General features: G+C 47.3%; 2 protein-coding genes across 2 annotated transcripts in view; one reads left to right on the forward strand and one right to left on the reverse strand.

The window, feature by feature from the left end:
* Positions 1–3,612, reverse strand: part of LOC142767374 (solute carrier family 35 member E3-like) — a 40,422-nt gene extending 36,810 nt beyond the window's left edge. Inside the window, exon 1 of the mRNA XM_075868895.1 lies at positions 3,333–3,612. The gene's annotated coding sequence lies outside the window, so the exon portion shown is untranslated. The remainder of the gene's footprint in view (positions 1–3,332) is intronic.
* LOC119180339 (pre-mRNA splicing regulator USH1G) overlaps positions 1–24,186 on the forward strand; it is a 156,564-nt gene that overhangs the window by 74,992 nt on the left and 57,386 nt on the right. The window lies entirely within an intron of this gene.

The raw sequence follows: 24,186 nt of genomic DNA on the forward strand, positions 1-24,186 counted from the left end.
CTATCTATATCTGTCTGTCTGTCTGTCTGTCTGTCTGTCTGTCTGTCTGTCTGTCTGTCTATCTATCTATCTATCTATCTATCTATCTATCTATCTATCTATCTATCTATCTATCTATCTATCTATCTATCTATCTATCTATCTATCTGTCTGTCTGTCTGTCTGTCTGTCTGTCTGTCTGTCTGTCTATCTGTCTATTTATCTATCTGTCTATTTATCTATTTATCTATCTATCTATCTGTCTGTCTGTCTGTCTGTCTGTCTGTCTGTCTATCTATCTGTCTGTTTATCTATTTATCTATTTATCTATTTATCTATTTATTTATCTATTTATCTATTTATTTATCTATTTATTTATCTGTCTATCTATCTATCTATCTATATCTGTCTGTCTGTCTGTCTGTCTGTCTGTCTGTCTGTCTGTCTGTCTGTCTGTCTCTGTCTGTCTGTCTGTCTGTCTCTGTCTCTGTCTCTGTCTCTGTCTCGGCGCACCTCGTTTTATTGTTTTTTTTTTCAGCATAAAAATACATAAAATTTTGAAGGCCTATGACAAAAAGAAACGAGCTATTGAGTGTGTTAGCGAAACGTCATTACACCTGTATGTGTCAGAAACGCGTTATCTAAAGAGCATCTGTCCGATAGCGTGATTAAGTAAGCGATGGGCTGATCATGTTGCACATGCGTCGACGAAGAGTGGGTTTATATTAGCCTGTTTCCTCAAGGCACCAACACTTGTAAGTGAGCGCCCGTGGTGTCGTATGTGTGGTTGTTCATTCGGCGCGACGTTGACTATCTAATTAAAATTACAGAATTTTCCTTTTTTTAAAACCTATAGCCTCGCGGTTTACGGTCTATTCAACTCCTCTCGCGAGTAACATTCTAACAACTGTGTGTTCGAAAAGCAGACGGTGGCTTCGAAGCCTATAGCCCCGTCGCGGTGGTCTATTGTGGCTAAGGTATACTCGGCTGCTGACCCTCAGGTCCCGGGTTCAAATCCCGGCTGCGGCGGCTGCATTTCCGATGGAGGCGCAAATGTTGTAGGCCCGTGCGCTCAGATTTGGTTGCTCGTTAAAGAACCCCACCAGGTGGTCGAAATTTCCGGCGCCCTCCACTATACGGCGTCGCTCATAATCATACGGTGGTTTTGGGACGTTAAACCCCACATATCAACCAATCTTCGACGCCTAACTCTGAGTTACCCTAATGAGGGCCCTCTCGATATCGTGTCTGATTGATTGATTGATTTGATTTGATTGATTTGTGGGGTTGAACGTCCCAAAACCACCATATGATTATGAGAGACGCCGTAGTGGAGGGCTCCGAAAATTTTGACCACCTGGGGTTCTTTAACGTGCACCTAAATCTGAGTACACGGGCCTACAACATTTCCGCCTCCATCGGAAATGCAGCCGCCACAGCCGGGATTCGAACCCGCGACCTGCGGGTCAGCAGCCGAGTACCTTAGCCACTAGACCACCGTGGCGGGGCCGATGTCGTGTCTGCTCGCTGTATTCGGTTTCTCGCTTCATTATGCACGTTATGCTCGAGCATCGGCTAATCGCGCGATATAGCACAGTTCGGGCGAAGCCCACTCTTCCACGGCGTGCAGAAACAATGGAACGCTTAACCTTGAGAAGAGGTTCTGTAGTACATAACTCTCGTCGCAAACGTCGGTCGGCATTGTCTCGGCACAAGCAGCTGACTACGCTGGAACGCCACCGGCGTTTCTTCGGTGAAGTCGATTCTCGAAAGGCCGCACTTCGGGAGCATCAGTGCGGACGACTTAATTTAAAATGGCCTTGAAGTGAAACAGCAAACCGGCTTGCATCTATAAGTTACGCTCTCGAAATTCTATCGTCATTAATTCTTAATACCATTTTTAGCTAAGAAAAACAGCGCATAAAAAAAGTGAGGACAAAGAAACACAGTACAGCGCTGAACTTACAACCTGCTCGAGACGATTTTTATGTTATGTCGATTATGTCTTCATGATTCAAAAAAGAAAGAAAGTTAACATCGGCGTTATATTTTTAAATTTTGCGCCGGAATCCTCCAACGCCCGATTGCCTGTTTGACTTCACAGGTTTTGATGTTCCCCCTTTCTTTTTCTTACTTTGATTGATATGCGGGGTTTCACGTCCCAGCTTCTCCCCCCCCCCCCCGCTAATTTTGCAACATTGGGGCGATAAGACTGAACTAAACTTAGCTTCGTGAAGTCTGTTACTACTGCGGTACAGCACGGTGTTGTTCTGTTTTGGCGATAAGAAACTATGCAAGGCTCTAGCAGAGAAAAAAAATCACCCCTATTTTTTTCAATCACCCCCCTGCCCCACCCACACACACTTTTCGAAAATTATGTTTGAACGTGTATGTGAACACACACGCACACACACACACACACACACACACACACACACACACACACACACACACACACACACACACACACACACACACACACACACACACACACACACACACACACACATGGTGTATGAAATGGTCGATCTCTCCGCCCAGTTGCTCAGCCAGGGGGTTGCACTCCGGCCATGCGCCTCTGCCTAAGTTTTTGTTTACATGGCATACAGAGCTCAACGTGACAATCGACAACGTTTGCCTGTGGTTCCCCCAGCCTCCCCCCCCCTCCTAAAAATACTTCTTACGCCCCTGATTTCCCTTCCCTACACAACCACGCCCATGCCCCCCCCCCCTCCACCTTGTAATAAGGTACCGGCAACACTCTTGGGCAACACTTGTGACGTCATAGAGAGTACATTTTGGGAAATGAATGTGGTGTCGCTGCATCTGTTTTCTTTGTGTGCGTGTGTGTGTTTACGCCTGCGTGCGTGTTTATGTGTGTGTGTGTTTTTTTGTTTGTTTCACAACTAGGCGTCCTATAGTGGCACGATCGGTGAGTGACGGGGACGAGAAGGTGCAATTTACCGCATTATTGCAAGAATAAGAATACCTTCACTTTTACAGATATATACACAACTTTCTTAGCATCTTGATCTTCAGCCGATACGGCTATATTTTGTGTATCCATTGCAAAAATGATATAAAATCGTTGGTGTAGACGAATGATAACGTGTTTTTGGTGTAGTCATTGGTGCAGACCAATGATTGCGGGTGAAACCTGGGTGTCGTTTCCCCATCGAATTTTTTTTTGTTTTGCACGCGCACATAACAAACACGCACTCTCGTAAAATTTGTTTGAAAATACCCGCCCCCCCGCCACCCCAAGAAAAGTATAGCTAGATTTTTTACAGAAATTGTTAAATCGCTTGAGGAACCACTCGTGCATCATAAGAAGGTTTCGGAAAGTGACTCACCTGCTCAGAAACGTTTATCCACCGACGCCCCTTAGTCTTCTCACCACACCGACAGGGAGGTACGTTGCAACGTTGCAGTTGTGTCTACGGCTTCGCACATGTTTCAAGAGAAAAGTAAAGACATACAAAGACGAGCAGTCACTGATGACTAAGTGACTGGGCGCATTCCGACGTGATCCGCCCTATAGTATCGATCCGAAACAGATCCACAATTCCCTTTGGCTCATTCGTGGCCCTTCTATAAGTATACGTACAAACACTGCAGCTTGACTGTGAACGATCACACTCTAACCGAGGGTGAAAGCTGGAGGTCGTTTTCAATTCTGTCTTTCCTTCTTTCTTTTCTTTTTCTTGCTTTCATTCGATGACGACATTTCTATGACACCCGGACGATGAATCGGCCCATTGTTGGGGGCAGGTCTATACTGTATATGCAGTGAATGCAATACGAGCCGCTCCTAATAATTTCATTTTAAGTCGCATTTTTTGTGTTTGTCCTGTCCATCGCACAAGCACGAGGGCTGTATTATCAGCTATTCCAAAAGTACCGGACGCTGTTTTCATTCTCCCGAAAGTCTTTAGTATATAACAATAAGTCGAGGGGTTTAACTTCCGTAAACCAGCATATGGTTATGAGACACCGTAGTGGTGGTGTGGCAGCTTGGGTTATAGTTGTTATGACATGACGATAGCTATAGCGCAAGAACAGAACGACGACACAGATGTATTTTCGCGCTCTGCGCAATGAACTCAGTTGGAAGTTAGCGCTCGTGTCCTTCGTGTCCTTCTTGTCTCTGTGTCGTCGTTCTGCTCTCGCGCTATGGCTATCGTCGTAGATGGGGGCTTCGGAAATTTCCGCCACGTGGGGTTGTTTAAGGCGAACCTAAAATCTAGTTATACACAGGACTCCGGCATTTTCGGCTAGCACTATAAATGCTAGACCACCGTGGCGAGATTGTATGCAGTGATGCGCGGTCACAGTAGTCAATGTAAATTGGAAACTTGAGTTGATGTGAATCGTCGATCGGCTGGATTTTTTTTTTAGAGCTACAGAAATCTAACCACAGACGTAATGGGCTCACGAATTTGCGAATGGAAGTCTGATTGGTGTTTTTTTTTTAAATTCTGGTCGTTTCTATACTGAGCGATATAGGCTTGCAAAAAAGCAAAAAAGGTCTTAGAATGAGATTTGTACTTGCAGTCGGCTTCCCTTTTGTGCCGCAGAAATTTTTTTTTTTCACTCGGCGCTCTTAGTCACTTCTTGACGAGGAGTTTTTTTTTTTTCGGCGTGCTCGTGTCTTCGTTGCAGACACCAGCTAATGAATCCAACACGCAATTAAGTGCTGGAAAAGCGTTGGGAATCAATATTTGTCGTTTTTTGTTTGCTCTAGTGTTATGCTCATGAACGTAAATTGAAATGAAATACAGTTAACGAAATAGAAACCGTCTCCGTCGGTAGCGACCGATCCATAGAGACTTTAGATTTACACGTCCGATGCTCCACCTATTGAGAGCTACGACAGGCGGTGCTCCCACGTCGACTTGGTGGAGTTCTGAGAGGGGACATCCGACACCCAATTTTCGCTCATCATCCGCGTTATGTGGATTAAATCCTCGAGTTTTGACAAACAAGCTGTCGAAATTTCAGCTCCTTTGGTCGGGTACAATAATTTATAACGAGAATTTTTTATAAAGGCGCTTGCGGCCCGCGAGTCTGGCAACGCCGGCGCACTCTCGAGCCGTGACGTCATAAAGCGCTTGCTTCGCGAGCGTCTGTGTTCCTTCCGAAAGTGTGAGCAGATTTTGTGTCACTTGAGGTGGCAATTGCCAGCTTGCTCTATCTCTCTTTTCTCTGATTAGCATACACGGATACAAAAGGACACAAAGTGTCGATGTGGCTTCATCAAGTGTGAGGCCTATGGGACGGCTAGCTTTCCCATAGTAGAGTCGCAATTGCTATCCACTCTTTCTAAATACAGACATAAATATTCCGGCCAACGATTATGTTCCGTGCACAGCTGGGCGTGTGATTAGAGCTGTTTCGCCTTTCTTCAGCTTGACATTGATTGATTGATTGATAGATTGATATGTAGGGTTTAACTTCCCAAAACCACCACATGATTATGAGAGACGCCGTAGTGGAGGCCTCCGGAAATTTCGACCACCTGGGGTTCTTTAACGTGCACCCAAATCTGAGCACACGGGCCTACAACATTTCCGCCTCCATCGGAAATGCAGCCGCCGCAGCCGGGATTCGATCCCGCGACCTGCGGGTCAGGAGCCGAGTGCCTTAGCCACTAGACCACCACGGCGGGGCAGCTTGACATTGACCACTGGACGATTTCTAGGTGCTCACTTAAACGGTCCACGACCAAGGAGGCCATGGTAATAACACGATTTTGAGGCACCCCAAAAGGGGGCATCTTTCGTTTTCATGGTGTGCACTATCAACGTTCTCCACGCACCGGAGCCAGACAACGCTTACGAATTGTTTTAATTTGATTTCAAAGTTCGTCGCCTAGTCATCTTCAGTCCAGCTCCATCCGCATACATGCACGTTATCGCGACAAGTCGATGCAGTATAGCCGGGTTTGTGAACTCTGTGTCCTCCGTGCAGCCACAGAAATCACCGTCGACTGAGCCTCTCGACGACAACTCATTCATCGTAACAATTCTGATTGTTGGCCTATAGTTGGTACTTGCTTACTGACATGATTTGGCCGCAAAGTAACACACACACAAAGCAAAGAAACACTCAACGACAAGCACGAGCGTTTCTTTACTTTGTGTGTGTATTATTTGCGGCCAAATCATGTCAGTTGTTCATTCATCAACGATTGATTGATTGATTGATTGATTGATTGATTGATCTGTGGGGTTTAACGTCCCAAAAGCACCATATGATTATGAGAGACGCCGTAGTGGAGGGCTGCGGAAATTTAGACCACCTGGGGTCATTCATCATCGTCGCTTACGCGAACCACATGCGACTGACAATAAGCGGGCGGCTGCGGTCGGAGTATTTCGCCAGTTGCAGTCTACCGTGACGTCACATCCCCCTTGACACGTCATTGCGAAGCCACCTTCTCGATACCGAAACCGAAATGACCCTTTTGAAGCAGCGATATCGAAAATTGATTCCACACATTCCTATAAGCACCAGGACACACTATTCGGGGTTCTCGACACCCGCGGTTCTAGCAATGATTTGAAAATATTTATAATTCGTATCGCCGGCAGTGGGCTGGATTTAAGAGTCGGCGACTTCTAGGGCTCATTTTGCAATCAAATATTTTTTTTTTACAGTTCATTTTTTCATATATTCACAGACGCAATAGACCTTCTGCTTCTATTTCTCGCCGAAAACCGCAATTTGGTGGGTGATCGTGTCAAAGCCCCTTAATGTTCTTCGCAGACCTTGTTGTATACCCTACAAACTTCTTGGGTATTTCTGTGCGTGCGATTTCCCGGCGTGGCTCGTAGACAAGGCTGCGAGTGTGGAACTATTTTCTTTTTTCGCCAGGGGGCGTTATACGTAGCAGGTGCAAAGTACGAACCCTCAACCTCACTATTTAAGGAAAAGAATAACTCTAGTTTTTGGTTCATTAAGTATTACGGCTTGGTGGCGCTAGCCACCGCCCGATCTAAAGGGTACAGCCATATCCATTCATCCATCCATTCATCCATCCATTCATCCATCCATCCATTTCCTCGAGGCGACAGTTGGCTGATAAACCCCGGCGTGCCGCCTAAAGCTCCACGAATGTAAAGTGTAGGAGCTTTCTTTCTGGAGTAAAACTATGGCGCAAATATCTTGGGCAGTCTAACGTATATCCCCTCACTTCCCAAAGCGAAGCCCGGTAAAAACGGGCCACGGTGGTCTATAGCGGTTATGATCGAATAGACCACCGAATAAGGTCGCGCGCTCGAATCCAAGCCGTTGCGGTGGCCTCTTCAATGGAGGCGAAATGGTTGAGGAACGCGCGCACTTAGATGTATACGTTCATGTTAAGGTGCTCCAGGTGGTCCAAATTTCCGTAGCCCTCCAGTACGGCGTCTGTCATGTGCATTGCACTGCCGCGTCATAGCGGAACAGGTGGAAACACGGCTGGTCCCAACTGGACGGCGTTCTTACACCCTCTGAACTGTCTCTTTCACCGCTCTTTACTACTTTACTTTACTAAACTATGTATAGTTCAGCCTTTCTTCCATTTCTTTCCTTCTATCTCTAAGACGCACGTTAACCTCGGCTATAACTGCACTGCTTTTAACTCCCCATAGCGCGAGTGTGCCGCGGGATAATGGGAAAGTACCCCCCCCCCCTCCTAACTCCCCACACTGGTCCGATAAAGGTTAAGAAGGGAACACAAGGGTGGAAAACACGTATTAGAGGCCGCACTTAGCAACTTCTCTCTTAAACCATTTCTACCGAATGCTTGGGCGGTGACTGGTCGGATACCGATTAATGAGGATGATAATTTTTTTTTTAATCTATGACACGCGACAACACTCGACCATAACAGCTCCGCTTTAGAAAGAAAAAAGAAACGACCGAAGAGACAAGAACCAGGCGATCTTGAGCAGACGAACAAGACACGACGAAGAGTCGTCTGCTTGCTTTGCAAGGGGTTGTTCTTTCTTCCAAAAGTTCAAAGGAAAGGCTATACATGTACCGACGCGGCGCGAAGCTACTGAGAGAGCACAAAGTGCCGAGAGGAAGCCAATAAAAGGAGGTACAACACGGTCCAGCAGAAAAAAAAAGGGGTGGGGGTGGGGGGAGGGAGTAGTCGTGTGCGTACGTCTAGTTTCGGAGGAGACTACTAGGGAGGCGTGGCTTGGCTCGGCTCGCTTTTGTCTCTGTCGGTCGTGACCTGGTTTGCTTTCGTGATGATCCGCGCGCGTACGACACGGCTGGCAGGCAGGCAGGCAGCGTTCCCTGTACGCCACTGAAGCTGCTTCACTCGCAGCCGCCATGATGACCGTTACGGCTAGGCCTGGCAACAACGTGCGCTCCTTACGGTAAACGGAGCGATGATGACGCGCCTGCTTACTACAGCGCCCTCTCCCTGCGGCGAGTTGAAGGAATTCACCGTTGCGCTTCCTCCGCGCCGAAACGTCGTTCTTTTTCCGCTCTCCGTGTCGTACAAATTCGTTCCGTCCTGGCGTGCCAGAGCTCGTATGTTTTGCGTTTGTTTGTTCATTTGTTTTTTTCATTGGTGCATCCTTATGTGTGTTAGAGAGGGAGGCGGAGAAAGGGACCAACGGAGTAGGCGTTCAACTCATTTCCCAACTCAAAGCGAGACGCTTACATAATTGCTAGTTGGTGCGTGTATACGCAGCAGTAAGCAATTAACGAGCGGCATGCAACTGGAGAAGTTTTGAACACAGAGTTTCTCAAAATTAACTAGAGGGCACTCTGGCGCTGCGATCGTTCAGCGACCGTGGGAATGATGGGTAGTACACACATTTGTCTAGTCTTCGTACTTGCGGGCGGCGAATCGTACTTGCGGCTTCGTTTATTGCTGTGTTTCGGTTTTGTTTTGAAAGAAAGATTGAACCCTTTCGAACTTCGTGAGCCAATTTGGAAAGTAAGTCTAAAGAAATAAAATGGTGAAGCGCAACCGCTGAACATTTGCTAATACTTGTTTTGTAAGAAAAGAGCTCCAAGCCACACGAACACACACGGAGCCAAAATCAGGCCAGAAGTACGAATATTAGACAAATGTGTGTACTACCCATCATTCCCATGCTTGCTGAAGCGCCGTGCGTTGCAGCTCCCATAGACACTAGTGCCAGAGTTCCCTCTAGTAAGTATTGTGGGAAACTCTATGGTTTTGAAGTATGCATTTGCTGACGATATCAAGTGCACGTTCAGATGTGCGAAACTATCGCTCCAAATCGCGAACGCAGAGCCGGCGCGCACGCTGCCTGACGTTGACCGAAATGATGACCACCGCATTTTCGAACAAGTGAGCCACCTACCGTCATCACTCTTCATCTACTATTTAGTCTACGCCAGCTCATTATCCAAAATGGCCGCCCCGCCATGGTGGTCTAGTAGCTAAGGTACTCGGCTGCTGACCCGCAGGTCGCGGGATCAAATCCCGGCTGTGGCGGCTGCATTTCCGATGGAGGCGGAAATGTTGTAGGCCCGTGTACTCAGATTTGGGTGCACGTTAAAGAACCCCAGGTGGTCAAAATTTCCGGAGCACTCCACTACGGCGTCTCTCGTAATCAAGTAGTGGTTTTGGGACGTTAAACCCCACAAATCATCATCATCATACAAAGTGGCCACCGATCTATCTTCTTCCCGCCTTCCCAGAATCAAGATGCAGACGACACTTCGGATCGGGTGACTTAATCCTTTCAGACTCAACGACACTTAGCTTAAGCTAAACCTCAATCGACTCAAAGTAACTGCTATACAGTGCGTATACACAGATGACTCATAGCGGACTGATGAGCACTTATCTACGCTAGGTACAGACGGCAGTGCAGCCGTCAGCACCTTTAACACGAACCGCTCCCCCGCGTGTTCTGCATCAGTTTGATTGACGCTGACAACACGTCCGTTTGGGTTCTGTTGCCAAGATGCTAACCATACATGCCGACATACTATCCAAGCCTAGCGAAGTATTATCTCTTCGCAAAAGCGCCTAGCACTTCGCGGCTGGCATCAATCAAACTAGCCCTGGCCACGCATCGAAGTGTTCGTGTTGAAGGTGCTGGCGGCTGTATACCATAGCAGACAAATCACCCCTCCTCGTCGCGAGTTGCCGACGACAGTGCGTATCAGACGGCATACGTAAAACGACGTAAACTGCTTATACTCCATGTGCAAGACGACAGTTCTTGTCAGACGAGGCAATTCTTCTTGACTCAAGAGGTAGACGTAGAGAAGTAGAGGAAGGAAAGGCGGGAAGGTCAACCAGGCGAGCGTCCGGTTTGCTATCCTACACTGGAGGAAGTGGATTAAGGGATATGAAATGATAGAGAGATAGAAAATATGGACCAAAAAATTTACATGGGAGCTTAAACTGGACTGCTGCGTTCGATAGCAGTGGGTGCCCCGCCGTGGTTGCCTATGGTGGCTAAGCTACTCGGCTGCTGACCCACAGGTCGCGGGATCGAATCCCGGCTGCGGCGGATGCATTTTTGATGGAGGCGGAAATGCTGTAGGCCCATGTGCTCATGTTTGGGCGCACGTCAAAGAACCCCAGGTGGTCGAAATTTCCAAAGCCCTATACTACGGCGTCTCTCATAACTATATGGTGGTTTTGGGACGTTAAACCCCACATGTCAATGAATTGATAGTAGTGGACTCTATGACTCAAGATATGCATGACAGTACGTGACAATCTAAAGCTTACTCGACTCAGTGTTTAGGTGACTGTTTGTCCTCTAGACGTCTGATAGGAATCATAGCAGACCAATGAGCATTCTTCGACGCAAGGTAAAGATGACAGTACGCATCAGACGGCATACGAAGGACGACTTCGGCCTTCCATACTCGAGGTGCAAGGGACGGTACTTATCAGATGACTGGATCCTACCCGATTCAAGCTCTAGATGATGGCATTACGTATGCAAAGAACTCGCAACAATCGAATGAACTGTCCTAGACGCATTGTATACAGACGGCACAAAGCAGATGGCAGACACTCACACGTACATAAATTGACACAACAGACGACGCGGACGCTACACGTATATCCACATATATGCATCAATGACCGCCAGAGAAAGACAGATACTCACTCGATGTACGGGATGGACACGGTAGTAGAGACAGGTGTTTGGCAGAGGCGTATCCGGTCGTCTCGCTTGGCTCGCGTTGGCTGCGGTTGTGGCTTGTGTTCTTACCGCACACGTTGTGTGTGTACATTGCTTGCTCCAGTGAAGCGGTGAAGAGACTTGGTCGAGCGCGTCGTCTTCTTAGGTTCCCTCCCGCTGTGTTCTGGCTTGCTTGCACTGCGCTTGCAGTGTTTGCGGCCGTGGCAACCTTGGGTCTTCAGGAACCGTGGACACAGTCGTGGTACGCATGACTGTCCGCGCGGTGGGGGCGGTTGATTGATTGGCGGTAACAACCTTTCGAGTCGAACACCCATAAACATTCAAACGCTGTGTGGTAGATAGTTGCCAGATTAACTTGTTTGCTTTGAGCCTCCTGGACACCAAGCCGGGAACTCGTCACGCCAGAGTGAGAGAAGTTGGACATACTGAGGTCGCGTACGTCTGCAGCCACATCCGGCCTGTGAGAAGGGAAATGCGTTTAGGGAAAAGCGAGATAATTCTATTTATGTCATCTTATTAATCAAATTCCTCCAGACTTGCGCCACGAAAATGTGGTGGCGCTGTCCTGGTAGGCAAAAGATGATCTGCACACCACAGTTTCTGCTAGGTTTTCAATGGTGCATCTGGTGTTCTCTGTTAAGCAACGAAAAAAAAATAACAGTATGCCGACGAGCTGGGTCGCGGTTGGATGTGAGTCGCGTCTCACAACTTACGTTTTGTTTGTTGGCGCACATCGTAGCCTCCAGCGCTTATGGCTTTCAGAACGCTTATGGCGTCTCACAACGTCGTTTTGTTGGCGCACATCACAGCCCTCAGTGCTTATGACGGAAGTTACGTGCGGACGTCGCTATAATTTTACCCATAATGTCGACGTCGGCCTACCTGTGTTTACTAACATGGAATGGGTCTATACGTTGCCACTTCGCCTTTTTTGCTCGCGTGAGAAAGTCCCGTCTCTTACGTATACCTCAAACCCCAAGTGGCGTCTGCGATGGTATGTAACGCCGATGGCGCGCCGCCATAACTTTCTACAGCTGTGCGAGACGCGCGCCAAACCGAACTACTTCGCCTAGAAGCAGTAAAAGTACTATGTGCAGAAGCATACGCTCACATATTCCCTCCATCGCCAAAAAAATGTTGTCCGTTCGAAAATTTTTAGCTCCTGACGTTGGCTCCTGCTTAACCCAAAGCGAGCGCAAGCAAAGGGCTTTCGGACCTCAAACTTTTGGGGCCCCTGTTATGAAACTCTCCATTGACGGCGTTGTAATATTGACTCTTGGAATGAGAGGTTAAAAAAAAGCGGGAAGAACACGAAATGATTGATCTGAGGCCTAGAGAATGCAGTGCCGCTTAGTTTTTTTGCCAAAATAGAAGGGCTTAGTTAGGGCGGTAACTATAGGGAAACGAGGTATGTTAGTGAAGATGAGATGTGTGTCTTCTACTGTGGTTGCTCAGATGTTTTGGATCCAGTGAGCGTAGAAACACGGCGTTCTCTCTACTTGTTACTGCACTCTTTTCAGCTCGGGACGGCTTTAAGCTCTCCCATAGTAGAGTACCCTGTACTCAAAATCGTTATCCACTTTATCTACACCCCCCCCCCCTCTAAACGACTTTATGCTCTCCAATAGTGGAGTACCAATATATATATATATATATATATATATATATATATATATATATATATATATATATATATATATATATATATATATATATATATATATATATATATATATATTTGAAATTACCAGACAATATTGCCAAGGAAAGTATACGGGAGGTTATTAGACCGAATTGCAAGGTAAATGTGAAGAAATAAAAGTGGGTGAAAAGATAACTTGCCGTGGGCAGGAACCGAACCTGCGAGCTTCGAATAACGCGTTCGATGCTCTACCACTGAGCTACCGCGGCGGCTGTCCTCCCAACCACTTTATTAGGTATATATGTGAATTTAAACGCGGGGGTGTCAGTCAGCGCCATCTGTAGCCATGGCGGTGAGTGTGGCACACTTTTTATGAGCCTTTGTGGCGTCGCGTAACACGTGAACTTATTACGAGCCGGCAGCTGACCAATAGTCCGTCGTATACAACCAAGTCTGCCAGTACGAGACCCGCGTTAATGAATAAGGGAAAGAAGTGTATACTTAGGGGCTCGTTTTTTTTAGTGTGTTTTGACGAAACACGAAAAAAACGAGCCCTTAAGTATACGCTTCTTTCCCTTCTATATATATATGACAAATGTTCGTGTCGATGCATTTTCTGTTCTGTGGAGATGTTATGCTGGAACTGCTTGTAAGAATAACTTTCTCTAAACACACTCTCAAGTTATATGTAGTACAATAAAAAATTGCCTTTTTTCCTACTGCGAGATGAAGTATATGGTATTCAAAACTGTTCACCTTTGCTTTTATAGACATAAATTAACATCACGTAGGGTGCATAATAGCGCCCAGAAAACACTAATGATGATAGCGTTTACTGGTCGAACCTGTAATGGGCACTTGTTAATTTTTACCATGAACGAAAATCACGTATATATATGCGCCCATATGCGCGTCTGTCTGCGCTGTCGTATTCCTCGTAGCGCGCAATTATCCATGCCATGGCTCGTCGCAGCAATATTCGTAAGCCCATAAAGGGGTCATGACGTGGTCAGCCAACCACTGACGGTTTTCGGCGCAAAACGCGAAAGGCACAGGGTCACCTATATGCTTGTATACAGGTGTCTAAATGGGGCTGTTTACGAAGGTAGCTCAAGAACCCCAGGTGGTCAAAATTTCCGGAGCCCTCCACTACGGCGTCTCTCATAATCATATAGTGGCTTTGGGACGTTAAACCCCACAAATCAATCAATCTATCATCAACGAAGGCAGCTCGCTCGTTTGTGACAATATACGATTCTAAACTAACGGCACGAACTAATGCGCCGAAATTTCGTCAGCTTGTCTGTGAACGCGCAACGATGAACCTACAGACTGTGGTCGAAAATTGGCTCGCTGGATTCCGTGCCGACCGGTTGTGCCCTCGCGATCTCCGACGACAGCGCAGCTCTGGCCGACTGCGTTGGTCCTACGCCACTTTCTGACGCCGGTCCCCGACGACGACGACAGCGTAGCTCTGGCCGACTGGATTATACCCCTACGCCATCTCCTGACGCCGACAAGAGCTCTCGCCAGTGGTGTCCCGTCCTCGGACCCCTGCCACCGTGTTTCATCTTTCCCATCTTCTCTTTACTTCCGTCGCTCGCTGTCCCTGCGCATCTCTCTCTCTCTATTTATACCTTTTAATCCTATCTTTTTAATCCCTCCTTAACCCCGTTCCTCGTGAGCCACTGTTGAGGTGTCGCACCAGGTGCAGACAGTTACGGAGCTCACTTTTCTCTTCTTTTGCCTTTTATAACCACATAAGAAAGTCATGACCTCTTTAAGACCATACGCAATGTTCATAAGCTCCGAAGAAAACATATCCACCGGTCGAAACCGTTGAAAAACAAGTTTGAGACAACGCCAAGTTGTCTATCTTGTCTTCCCAAGCAATGTTTGGGCCAATGAAAAAAACTTCAGTATATCGCACGTTCCCGCATGCACCTGGAGGTCGTTCCAGAGGGCGCGGCCGAGCCGAGACATCGTCGTCCACCTGTTGAGCCGTGTCGAAGATTAACTACACCGCGGCCGGCCGTCACGCGTGTACCCTGTTCGGGTTTATCCCGTTCCGTCTTCTTCTTCTTCTTCTTCTTCTTGTTCTTCTTGTTCTTGTTCTTCTTCTTGTTCTTGTTCTTGTTCTTGTTCTTCTTCTTGTTCTTGTTCTTCTTCTTCTTCTTCTTGTTCTTCTTGTTCTTCTTCTTGTTCTTCTTCTTCTTCTTCTTCTTCTTCTTCTTCTTCTTCTTCTTCTTCTTCTTCTTCTTCTTCTTCTTCTTGTTCTTCTTGTTCTTCTTGTTCTTCTTGTTCTTCTTGTTCTTCTTCTTCTTCATCTTCTTCTTCTTCTTCTTCTTCTTCTTCTTCTTCTTCTTGTTCTTCTTCTTGTTCTTCTTCTTGTTCTTCTTGTTCTTGTTCTTCTTCTTGTTCTTCTTGTTCTTGTTGTTCTTGTTCTTGTTGTTCTTCTTGTTCTTGTTCTTCTTGTTCTTGTTGTTCTTCTTGTTCTTCTTGTTCTTGTTCTTCTTCTTCTTGTTCTTGTTCTTCGTGTTCTTGTTCTTGTTCTTCTTGCCTGTTGTTTCTCCGCGCCTCGCGCAACTTGTAATGCGTCAGTGCTCTCCTGAGCCGTCGCTTGCCTCCCGCTTCAATCTCGCACAGTTCCCAGCTCAGTGTGCGGTCTTTATCGGATCGCCTTTTTTTTTTTTTTTTGCTCGTGTCGCACAGAGCACGTTAGTGGTCTCAACGGCGCTGCCGTGTCGACAACTATCGCGCTGTGTCGAAAAGTTCCGGCAGGCTATGTCAAATAGTTCGGTGCAGCACTGGCGGAACTATTTCATGAATATGCCGGAACGATTCCATTAATCTTGCCTTGTCTTTTTTTTTATTCTCTCATTTTGCTTTGATCTTTGTCTGCGCTTATTCCCGTTTGGTATTTGATTTCTTTACCTGAAGATGGTCTGCACTGTTTTGTCTACTTTTGTTGTTTTATTTTTTGCGTACGCCTGCACAAAGACCTCATGGTCGTCCCTGGGCACGTTAAATAAATGACTGATTGCATTTATTGATTACCATCTAGCCTGCTCCCACAGCTTGCTTCATTAAATTTTTGTCACAGCCTTTTCTCTCTCTCTCTCTCTCTCTCTATCATGGTCAGATTTAGACAACAGCATACCTGTGCTTCTATCGGGTGCTTCAAGCAACGCTGCACTGCAGTGAAATAGCGCCTACGTGTCGACGATTTAGACAAGAGAGACCGGGAGAGGGGGAACCTCGTTTCTTCCCCTTTCCCACCTGTCGTGAACGTCGGAGCGTGTGTGATACACGCGAGTATCCGAGTTGGATGGAGTGGATGATGGAGACCCTTTTTCGGTTATTTCCTGTCATCCGTCTCGTTTCGAGGTGGGGCGAAGTGGGGGAGGGGGAGGAGGGGCTAACGCACTTTCGCTTCTCTCGTTTTCGTGTGTATCATGTATTCTGGCGCAGCTGTCTGTACGACTTACCTGCCTGTCACCGCGCCCGTATCCTTGAAGCCGCTTATAGGTCGCTCTTGCGTCTGCCTGGCCGGATAGAGAGGGTAGGGGGCGGTAATGGCGTTGGTGGTGTGGGAAGCCCGCTCGGCCCCCTCCCTTTTGTCTTCAGTTTGAGTCCGTCATTCTCGCTTTTTCGACTCGGTTGTTGGGCTCTCGGTGTTACGGGGTCGTTGTATTGGTAGCGTGGGAGTTGTTCGTTCGCTTGTTTGTTTCAGTTCCTCGTTTTTTTGTTTTGTTTCTTGGGTTGTAGTTTGTCAATGGCATTTGTTTGGTTTCCCGCCCGCTCAGATTTGTCGTTCGCTTGCCTCCGCCCTTGGAACTGCCATCTGTGTGTGGGAGCTTTTCCACTTTCGCGTACCTTACACTGTGGAGGGAAAACGAAATCGAATGTGATGCACCAATGACAGACAGACAGACAGACGGACAGACAGACAGACAGACAGACAGACAGACAGACAGACAGACAGACAGACAGACAGACAGACAGACAGACAGACAGATGGGCGGGCGGACAGACAGACAGACAGATGGACAGACAGACAGATGGGCGGGCGCACAGACAGACAGACAGATGGACAGACAGACAGACAGACGGACGGATGGACAGACAGACGGACAGACAGACGGACAGACGGACGGACGGACGGACAGACAGACAGACAGACAGACAGACAGACAGACAGACAGACAGACAGACAGACAGACAGACGGACAGACGGACGGACGGACGGACGGACGGACGGACAGAGAGAGAGAGAGAGACGGACAGAGAGAGAGAGAGACGCACAGAGAGAGAGAGAGACGGACAGAGAGAGAGACAGACGGACAGACAGAGAGAGACAGACGGACAGACAGAGAGAGAGACAGAGAGAGAGACAGAGAGAGAGACAGAGAGAGAGACAGAGAGACAGATAGAGAGACAGATAGAGAGATAGATAGATAGATAGATAGATAGATAGATAGATAGATAGATAGATAGATAGATAGATAGATTCTTGCCCTGCGTGTCTTGGTTTTCATTATTCGCTTCGTTTTGTCGCCACACTGCTTCCTTTTACAGTATCTTTCCTCCTCCTAACTCTTGAGATCACGTGCGGCTTAGGCTTAGCAGAAAAAGAGGGAAAGTTGTGTACATTTAGACGGAAACCTACGGATATTGATCATCTGCAGAAAAACTGGCCGTACAGGCTGTTTGCCTTTTTTTGTCAAATGCTTTTTTTTTTTTCGTCTGCGTTTTAAACCTATGTATGGTGACTTTTTTTTCAGTCTTCTGTTATTTCTCTGAAATGCGACAAGGTGGATTTCTGTGCCCGAGAAGTTTGAACCCGCTCCTCAGCCATGTCCAACGAGGAACAAAGACATTTCTGGTAGATAGAGAAGCAGAAAGAGGAAAACTGTTTGCAGAGGTGGCTTTGGCTATGTCTTGTTTGCTACGTCGTACGCACAAGCACATACATACAGGTACACTCACCTCTGGGAAAGCTCCTGCCAATGCTCCTACCGTCGGGCTCCTAGGTACGTGAACATACCTAGGAGCCCGACGATTGAGATGAACCATAGGAAAGCACAGAAAAAAAAAGCGGATAAACAGAAGAAAGGAAGAAAAAATAGCAGACCAACAGGAGATAAGATTAGAAAACCAGAAGAAAAGAACAGATAAACAAAATAGTAGAATTTAGCTTGCATTAGAGCGACACATATGAAAAAAGGAAAAAAAAAAAGAGAAGACTAAGTTCACGGATAAGCTGAGTTCATAGATGACCAACTCGCCCGATTCAAAACATTTGTGAGAAGATGAAAAGAGAAGGGCAGCTAAACAGTAGAAAAGAACAGAAAAGAGCAGAGAGACAGAAGAAAAGAGCATGTATAAGCAGAAGATTAACACAGGTGAATCACTGCTTTGCTGTTCTTGCACTTTTTCACTTGAGCTGGCACTGGCCTAAATTTTCTTTCTGTTCACTTCCGCCATTCTCGGTCTAATACGTCGCACGTCCGTCACCCTTACGGATTGATCGAAAGAGCTTCTCTTTTCTGTTTATCGTTGTTCGTTCGTTCCTTCCCTGCGCAACACGTCTCCTGCAGTGCACGCCCGTGCAAAACCTGCCGTCCGCGTGGACAACAGGAAAAACTCCCTTTCTTTCGCACCCGTGTTCGGTACATTGACCGGCTAGCACGCCCCCTTACCGTTCTACTGCAGCGGCTACGTGCGCTCCCCTCGGCGGCGTACGTATACACTACGAGCGAAGGGCACACACACGTATGATGACACGTGTTGTAGCGGGTAAGGGAACGCACACGTGATCATCTCGGTGCCCCCAGCGTCTTGGCCTAGTTTCGCCTCCCGTACCGTACACCGGCGCGCTGGTGTCTCGCATCTTTTGTTTTCAGACGCGCACGACCAGCTGCAGAGTGCTTGTTGAGGATCGTACAGAGTGGATCGGGTGCGATTACTGTCCGTATTGCCGCCCGGAATATATATATATGATGTTGACGCCGTAGGTGTGCGCACAATATTCCATTAGGAGAAAGTCAAGTTCTTTCTCCGCGAACAAATGAAGACCTGATCTTGTCTTCTAAGGACACTGAAGAGGAGAGGAACAATGACTTGGTTTAGATTGACAAACTGCCCTTTGGGAAATCGAAGGTCACGTGTTTCACGATCACGATGTTCATTGTTGGCGGAGAAAATGAAGGTTGAAGTTTCCCCCTTTTAAGTTTTCGCGCCGATATCTCCGCGCGTGACGTCAGAAATTTCGAGATGTGTTATCAGTTGATTGATTGATATGGGGGGGGGGGGGGTTAACGTCCCGACACCACCGTAGGATTACGAGAGACGCCGTATAGTGGAGGGCTCCGGAAATTTCTATACCACCTGGGGGTTCTTTAACGTGCCCCCAAATCTCAGCACGTGTATTATTGGTATATTCGTGGCAGTCGCTTGATGAAATTTTCCGAAACTTTCGTGTTCCAAGTCTATGGCATCCACAAATGACGATTTACTTCATTTTTTGTCTATCGGAAGCTACATGGAACTCAGTAGACGCCTTTAAATTTTTTTACGTCGCGTAATTTGGGGCGGAAATCGCACAGTGGCGTCTCCACCCGTATTTTTTAGCGCGTTTTTTTTTTTCGCTTGCTAGGCCTCGTCTCGCGATAAGAGCGGTGTTTACGGCACTGTGAAATTGTACTTTACGAATGCGCGTAAAGTTGTCTTGCTATTTAATGTCCATTTAAATATGTTTGGTGTAGCTTAGGCTGAAACGCGGGTATACAGTCGCTCAAATTAAACTTTTATTCTTCATTTCAAGAGAAACGTGTTGCCTATCTATAGCAAATTGAAATATGCGCAAATAAAGATAGACACAAAGACGAAGCAGACAAGTGCAAGTGCTTTATTTGGGCTTCGTTAGGATGCATAACCTGCTAACCCAACAGTCATCCCTATATACTGAAATGTGATGCCTGAGAATGGCTTCAATAAGCGCAATAAAAACTGACAGGCGCCCTTGCGCATTCCTGTTCTTGCTCTTGTTGACCTTATCTTATGGCTCATGCCCAATGTGGGGTACTGACCGAGAATTGAGTTGTCTTATAGACATCTTAAGGAATAGACGACTCGAAGACGAAAGCCACGTTCCTTTTGCTTCTCAGTCGATTGCACTCAACCTGCCCTGCCACTACATTAAATGCAGAATCACATTAGGTTTTGCGCCTAGTATGGTTTTGCATTGACACAAGCTTTTCGACCCGGCTAGCTGGTGGAGATCCGTAAAATCCATAATAACTTTCATCACACTCTGACACGCGGACGAAGAAAAGGAGACACATCGCCTCCAGGCTGCATTGCCTCAACGATCGGAGGCATGTCACCGTGATTTTGGACTGCTTCCGAGATGCTGTCACGTTCGACCAAGTGATGATCTCGTATGATAGCGTCAGTTACGACGACGTCCCAATGACTGACGTCAATGTGACGCCACAATTTTCAGCTACTTGTGACGCCCCATGTCGCCGAAAATTGTGAAGTCACTAGGATGTCGCGTGATGACGTCATCACGTATTGATAACTTTTGGTATCACACATGTTGACGCTGACGGGAGGTGCCGACGTAGGACGCCATTCAATTTTCGTGTTTCAATAGGCATGTAATGCTTTCGCCTTTAAAGGGTCACTAAACAGCCGCTAAAAATACCAAAAATGAGTGAATTATTCTCTCGGGGCGTTTCCCGTATTTGCAGCCCATGATGTCAGGATGATGCAGCTGTTTGGTCCGTGACGTCAGAATAAAATAAGCTCTCGATTCGTTGACATGCGAGAAATGTCTGTCGCGAATTCTCCCGCCCTGCTTTGCCATGCATTGCCTTATCTCGCATGACTGTCATGCGGGATAAACTTATTTCTCTCCGGGTTTCTGCATTTGCGACTGAGCAAAGGGGAGACATTAGAGTGTAGCTGAAAAGCGAGAACTTCTCATTGACTGACTCAAAACTTAGTGCTGACATTGCGCGTATCAAATAAATACCGAGGAAAGAATAACCCGAATAGGAAGGGTAGGGAAGGCGAGAAAAGAACTACTGTCTCAACTTCGGTGTCGTGTAGGGATGCTTTAATAATTTCCTAATTATTAAACATCAATTTTTTATGTTAATACCGATTAGGTGTTGCATCGTAGTTGTGGTCGACCGTGTACATTGAACCTTAAGTCATCATAATTTAAACTGAAAGCGTCACCGTCACTTTCAAGGCTTCACCCAGACTTGCTCGTTGTCTTTGGACTCCACCTCTCGCCCTTTCCCACCCCTCTTCCCTCTCTTCTTTTTATCTTGTCTTCACCTTCCACTCTGAACTCCGGTGACCTTCCAAGTTCAACCTGGGCGGGGTCTCTGCACACAGACGGTCGCCTCGCCCTGTGAGGGCGTCGTGCAAGGCGGGGCCAATGTGTCTCGCCGCCAGGGGTCCGACGAGATGACGACAGGACGCCTCGCCTCTTCTTTTCAACCGTACAAAGCGCCACGGTGCGGCGAGAGAAAACAAAAGCGGAGTGCCAGGTGTAACGTGTGTGTGTAATGCTTAATTATACACCGAGCGTATTATCTCTGACGTCATCCCTCGTCTCTCGGTGGCACGGCTGTTCTGTACAAGCGTATCGGGGCATGGGCTAAAGAAAACACGCACGCAGTAAACAAATTAACGGGGGTCACACTAAGTCATGCAAGGCTGGGTCACAGCCACGCTGCCGGGCACCTCTGGCTTGGCTAGATTTTTACCCTTTCACCCTTCTCTTTTCCGCCTTTTGCTATTGTATACCACACATGGCTATAGCGTGCTCTCTTGTTTGTAAATCTTTTGTGTGTCTGTTTCTTATATATTTTACTCACCCTGTCTGCTGTCTTTTCTCTTTTTCCGCCCCTTCTTTTTCTATATTTGTCTCTTTCTCTGCGATTCCCCCATCTCTCTCTCTCTCTGCAGTTATTCTCTCGCCTTTTATGTATTTACCTGATGTATTCCTTTCTTTCAATTTCTCGTTTCCTCGTCCTGTGTCGTTCCTTCTCTCTCTCTCTCTCTCTCTCTCTCTCTCTCTCTGCACCCTCAGTCCCCGTCTTTCGAGTCCGTCATAGTGGATTAGTCGCTAAGGTGCTCGGGTGCCAACCAGAAAGGTCGCGAGTTCGATCACGGCCGTGGGGGTCGCATTTCGGATGAGGCGACATGGTATAGAGGCCAGTACGTACTGTGGTATGTCAGTGCACGCCACAGAACACCGGATGATCCGAATTTCGGGAGCCCTCTACTATATGGGGCGCCGGACCCGCTCGCTGGATTCCGTGCCGACCGGTTGTGCCCTCGCGATCTCCGACGACAGTGCAGCTCTGGCCGACTGGGTTGGCCCTGCGCCATCTCCTGACGCCGACACGAGCTCTCGCCGAGTGGTGCCCCGTCCTCGGACTCCTGCGACCGTGTCCATCTTTCCTATCTCCTCTTTACTTCCGTCGTTTTCTGTCGTTTGCTGTTCCTGCAACTCGCTCTCTCCTTCCTCTCCCTATATATTTACCTTTTAATCTTATCCTTTTAATCCCTCCTTACCCCGATCCCTCGTGAGCTACTGTTGAGGTGTCGCACTCTGATGCAGACAGTTACGGGGCTCGCTTTTCTCTTCTTTTCTCTTTAAGAATCACACAAGAAAGAAAGAAATGTGGCGCGCCCCTCGCAGTCATATCGGGGTTTTCGGGACGTAAAACAGCAGACGTTATCATTATCTCCCCCTTTCTGTTCCCCTAATCCCTCTCAATTTCCTTTCATATCCCCGTGCCACACTTTACTATACTAAGTTATTCTCTGTCGTGCTATGATGTCTTGATAAGCGTGTGTTTTAAGATGATCGCCTTCGGATCGCGTGTACAACGAGTTTCGTATCTCCCCTCGCCAAGCACTTATCTCTTCTTGTCCATCTCTCTTTCTATATTTCTCTATGTACACGTTATCTAACCTGTCAGAGCTATATACTGCATCCCGCGCCGGATAAATCGGCTTATACGTGTTTTGGGAGCGAGGACGAAAACAAGGAAAAGGACGTAGACCCTACTACTGCAAAGCTGCCTTTAATCTGCCTTCTTTCTTTTTTTCGTTCTTTCTTTCTTTCTTTCTTTCTTTCCTGCTTTCTTTCTTTTTGCTTTCTTTCTGTCACGTTCGACCAAGTGATGATCTCGTCTGATAGAGTCAGTTGCGATGGTGTCCTAATTACTGAAATCATCGTGATGCTACAATTTTCAGCTACTTGTGACGAAGCGGACTTCTGATGTCCCAAGGAGCCGAAAATTGTGACGTCAATAGTAAGCCACATGACGTCCCCAGCGAGGCCGAACTTTTTTCTTTCTTTCTTTCTTTCTTTCTTTCTTTTTTTCTTTCTTTCTTTCTTTCTTTCTTTCTTTCTTTCTTTCTTTCTTTCTTTCTTTCTTTCTTTCTTTCTTTCTTTCTTTCTTTCTTTCTTAGTGGGCACCTACGATATCTCCCTATTGCCTTCTTACAAGCAGCTACTGCATCAGAAGCTTCTACAATACAATCGTATCAATACCATCGACAATACGGCATGAACCTGCAATGCAGTATCGATACAATCAACTGAGAACGAAGGAGATGACTTTTTGCCCCCGAGTAAAACTAGGCAAATGCATCACAAACCACGTGACAGCCGTTTTTCTTCTTTCTCTCCTCGCTGATGAAATCACAGGGTCGGCAGCCACTAGATAGATGATTGCGCGTCTTCACGTAGCAGTACTGCTTCTCTCTTTGCCCCTGTCTCTTTCATCGGGGAATGGGGGAAGGGAGGTGGCGCCACACAGCGTCAAAGGTCAACACTGTAACGGAACCACCGCGGCCCGCAAACAACTGGATACCTGCGCGGTTCGTGGCCTGTTCGACCTCGCGCGCGAGCGTGCGTGCATAATGCCATGGGAACCGTTTGATGGAGATTAGATCCCTCCCCTCACATCGAGAGTCTCGTTTTCCTTTCACCCGCGAGCACGACCGCCCCCCCCCCCCCCACCCCGTCTCCCTTCTTATCTCGCACTTTCTCGTTTCGAACGCACTCGGTTTCGGTCGTGTCGTGGTGCTTTAGGGTGGTCTATAGACGTCCGCAGCTGCTGGTAGGTCCTGCCGGTGGTTTACTAACGAATAGTTATAGCGCGAGACCAAAACGACGACACAGGGACAAGAAGGACACGAAAGACACTCTGTGTTGTCGTTTTGGTCTCGCGCTATAACTATTCGTTAGTAAGCCACAAAACGACGACACAGAGACAAGAAGGACACGAAAGACACTCTGTGTCGTCGTTTTGGTCTTGCGCTATAACTATTCGTCATGCCATATACCAACTGGCCCAAGCTGCCACACTTCTAGGTGGC

Source organism: Rhipicephalus microplus, chromosome 7 (genome assembly GCF_043290135.1).
Source record: "Rhipicephalus microplus isolate Deutch F79 chromosome 7, USDA_Rmic, whole genome shotgun sequence".
Lineage (NCBI taxonomy): Eukaryota > Metazoa > Arthropoda > Arachnida > Ixodida > Ixodidae > Rhipicephalus > Rhipicephalus microplus.